Below are 4,102 nucleotides of genomic sequence, written 5' to 3'. Positions count from 1 at the left end.
ATCAAATACCGCCAAAAGAAAGCTCTATTTGTGGGGGAAAAAAGGAAGTCAATTTTGTTTGGGAGCCATGTTGCACGACCGCGCAATTGTCAGTTAAAGCAACACAGTGCCGAATTGCAAAAAGTGCTCTGGTCAGGAAGGGGGTAAATTCTTCCGGGCTGAAGTGGTTAACAATACAACCTGTTTTTTTTCCCTCATGTGTTAAACAAGACCTTTTGTTTGGCTTTTTGTATAAATTGATAATATGCTTTATATACTGTTGTCTCACACCATGCGTAAGATATGTTCCAAAATGGGAGTTTGGTTTGGCACTTGCTCCAAAAGTGCAATTGTACCTTAATTTAGCCATGAGGTCACAATATCCTCTTCAGCTAAATGATTGGGGGTGCTGCTACACACACAATTGTTTGGTTCTTAATGCATCAAATGCGTTAAGCAGCAAAACATTATGCCTTTACAACTCCTTTAAAATTTGGCATCTGAAATTAGCAGGAGATGCCAACATGTGCCAATATTTTTTACTCCAAGCACATTCACAGGTGCTTTGTAAGGTGCTTTAACAAACAAAGATCTTTAGTGAGAACATGTAGGTTCTTCCACATTTATCCTTGTTTTTTGGAAGCAGGCATGTGAAAAAACATTAGCTACACTTCAAAAAGTCAGTCACTTCCAACGCCAAGTGGTTTTATAAAGTGAAGGGCAACAGGGACATCAGTATCCCAAGATTGGATGGATGTTGCCTTTCTCAGATGGGATGATCTGCTATCAATTCCCCAAAACACAATGGAAGGCATGCACAACTAGCGCCTTAGCAAAGCTATTTAATACTCGGGTTCAAATTTTGCCTATAGTGGGTACAAACAGCTAGACGTGTGCGTCGTCAATAAATTTGTTTTGTTTCGTTACGTTCCATTTCGTATTAGCCATTACTTCGTATTTCGTAATTTGTGTCCGTAATTCAGTTTGGATTCGTACGAAATATGAATTTTCGTTAGCTTCATTAACTTTTCGGAACAATTACGAACATTTGTTATGATGAATTTATCATTATGAGGGGCTCCCACCATCCCTGTGCTGTGCTCATTATGAGGGGCTCCCACCATCCATGTGCTGTTTTAATTCCTGTGCTAATTAACGGACATTCTTATTTTGTCCGATTCTGAATCTCCCATCGACTACCAGTACCAGTCTGCCACTCCCATATTAAAAAAGGTCATTTTCCCCAACCCTCACTCAGCAGCAGAAAACCTCTGATAGGGCAACAAAACACCAGTCACGTTTCCGTTGTAAGGGAATTTGGATCCGAAATTTGTAAACCAAAATGTATTTTTTTCGTACAAAATGCAGAAGAATAGCAATTCGTATTTCGGATCCTCCCAAATCTAATCACACATGTCTACAAACAGCAAATCTTCTAAGCCTAAAAATCACATAGTGTCTAAACATGTACTCTATACCACATCACGAAGTATAAACTGAGGCACACACCCTTCCTCAGGGCTAGGCTACTCTGAGGAAGGGGGTGTGCCCCTGAAACACGACAGTTTAGACCCCGTGATGGGATATAGCACATGTTTAGACACTGTGTTTTTAAGGCTTAGAAGAGTTTCTGTTTGTAAGTACCCACAAGAATTTGATCATGGATTAAAGGTTAGCCACTAGGTTTGCACCTTCCATTTTTGTCTTTTATGTTATCAAAAAATATATTATGTTCCAACATTAAGCAGACAAAGTTGTTATTGTAACATGTCAGCACTAAGCTAGATGGGAAAACAGAACTACCCACCTTGCTAGTGTAATTCGTTTTGAAAAGTATATTGTATCCCACCAAAGCATAAGTAGTCATAACTTGCATTTTTGAAAAAAATTCACATTAGTTAGGGCAGTGTTTATCAACTCCAGTCCTCAAGGTACAGCAACAGGACATGCTTTATTTATTTCTGCTATTTAGCACATGGGATTTGATCAATTTCACTGCCTTAGGAATTCCCACAGCCATTTCAAATGTGGGAAATCCTGAAAACATGACCTGTTGCTCCTGGAGGGCTGGAGTTGATAAACACTTCTACCTAAAAATTTTCCAAAAAGGTGAAAGGAAGAAAAAAAAATACAAAATAAACACAACATGAAGACACAAATATAAACAAAAAGAGAATACAAGTCAAGAGGAAACTAGAAGTCTTGCATTCTGCGCTGTAAAGCAGTAGCGGCCTCCTTGATTTGCACTCATTCTGCCAATTGTACAACAGGGAAAAATATGACCTGGTAAAAAGACAAAAAACTATTAAGGCAACAACTGGCAAGTGACTGAGGCCCTACAACTACATACTGTTTTTTGGACAAGTTAATAGTAAACATAATGAAATACTTACCTAACATGTGTCTTTTTGGGTGTAACCTGCTTGACCTGACACCTACACTACTATGAATGTACACGCTACAAACAAATACTCTGTTATCTTGGCCCTCATGTCTTGGTAAACAAAACAATGCTACCTGACAACACCGACAGCTCCTTCCACCTCTTCCTTCTCCATGGTCATGGTAAGGCACTACCTACTTAGCGAATGTAGTGAATGGGTTTTTGAACTGTAGCTAAAAACACTTTGCATGTCAATACAGCATAAGCAATATTCGAGAAATACTTACAAAAACAGGCTCACAAAGACTTTGGTCTCTTTCTGGCTCGCTTTGGCCTTCACTGTGAGTCATGTCAGGGGATGTTTAGCCATGTAAGACAAGATCTGAGCTGGGTCCAGGTGAGAGATCCCATGGCTCCAAATTGAGAACTTGAGGGACATCTTCACTGTCAAGTTCTTCTAAAAAAGTACAATACAAGATTTAGTAATCCCCCAAAAGTCACATCTGTTTTGGCCATACATTTTCAAGAATTAGTCGGCCATCCTTGAACTGGGTGTGGTGGTTATATTGCTTTTCCACCAGTTGACTCCACCATTATGGACTCTAGACTCCCTTTGCCCTTTTTTGGAGACATAGTGGTCCCGCAGGATTTTAGGGGACTAGTTCCTGGCAAAACAGCTGGGGACTGCAGTGGGCCTGTACCTGGATGTCCTACACTAATGATGGGTCTAGGGCACTGATGTACAGTATACATGCTCTGTGTAAGCCAGCAGCTCTACTCTCTCCATGGCTGCACTGGCAAGGCTGCATTGATGGGCATTGCTGAGCCAGGTAGCAACCAGCAAGTGAGATTCAACCCTTAACTTCGGCCTGAAGCCCCTAGGATTTTTCCCACCTAGCAAAACTCCTGTCTGTGGATTAATGATTTAGAGGTTAAAGTTTGCACTTACCTGTTTGTTGGGAATATGGGATCACTATATAGGTCTCCTCTAGTATTGGTGGTCGAAGGATGGTAGATTCCCTTGTTCCAGTGGAACAAACCCAGTGGTTTTCGCTGGAGCTGCATTTTTTTTTTCTTTCCTGTTTCAAGTGAATAAATACAATAATGAAAAAATAGTAAGGAATATAGCAAAACATTAACAAATAATATTCTTCTTATATGCTTTTGATTAGCTTAATCTTTTCTAAAGAAAAAATCATACCAAAAAACAAATTATTAGCTTAGATAGAGTTCTCTCTGGCTACTTTTACAAAGAACATATACATACACATAATTTACACATATACATATTGTTTAGACACAACTGTGTCTGTCGCATGCAGGATAATATTCTAGTCGTTCACGCCCCTGCGTCATCACGCACCTGGATGCGGAATTCTATGCATGTGCAGTGTATAAAGCCCAAGCGATCATAAGACGAAATGCCGTTGGAAAGATCTGTGAGTGGAGGACGATCGAGTGGCAAAGCAGGAAACCGGTTATAAAATTGATGTTAATTGAACTAACCTGCTTAGATTGGTGCCTATAAAATTCTATAATATAGATTGGTGCCTATAAAATATATAATAATTCTTTTTTACGTTATGTTTATTTTTTCAAATTTTGAGCATTGAATGCACTTTTTTTTACTGCAAAATATGATTTCATTTCTGACAGAGGATCTAGAAGTTTCTTTATGTTGTTTAAATATTTAGTCCAAAAAATAAAATTGTTCTGCACAATATTTACCTATTTTTTTTT

The 4,102-nt window shown here is 39.0% G+C and overlaps 1 long non-coding RNA gene across 1 annotated transcript; it reads right to left on the bottom strand.

The window, feature by feature from the left end:
- Positions 1–1,799: 1,799 nt before the first annotated feature.
- LOC143939993 (uncharacterized) lies at positions 1,800–3,436 on the bottom strand. The gene is made up of 3 exons (XR_013263787.1): positions 3,312–3,436; positions 2,650–2,819; positions 1,800–2,262 (listed from the first exon to the last, which is right to left on the bottom strand). It is a non-coding gene; the product is annotated as an uncharacterized LOC143939993 (long non-coding RNA).
- Between the last annotated feature and the right edge of the window lie 666 nt (positions 3,437–4,102).

This window comes from Lithobates pipiens, unplaced genomic scaffold, assembly GCF_037356315.1.
Source record: "Lithobates pipiens isolate NorthernLeopardFrog02 unplaced genomic scaffold, aLitPip1_a1.2 Scaffold_3, whole genome shotgun sequence".
Lineage (NCBI taxonomy): Eukaryota > Metazoa > Chordata > Amphibia > Anura > Ranidae > Lithobates > Lithobates pipiens.
The sequence above is the reverse complement of the archived record's forward strand: the minus strand, read 5'-3'. Positions and strand labels throughout refer to the sequence as shown.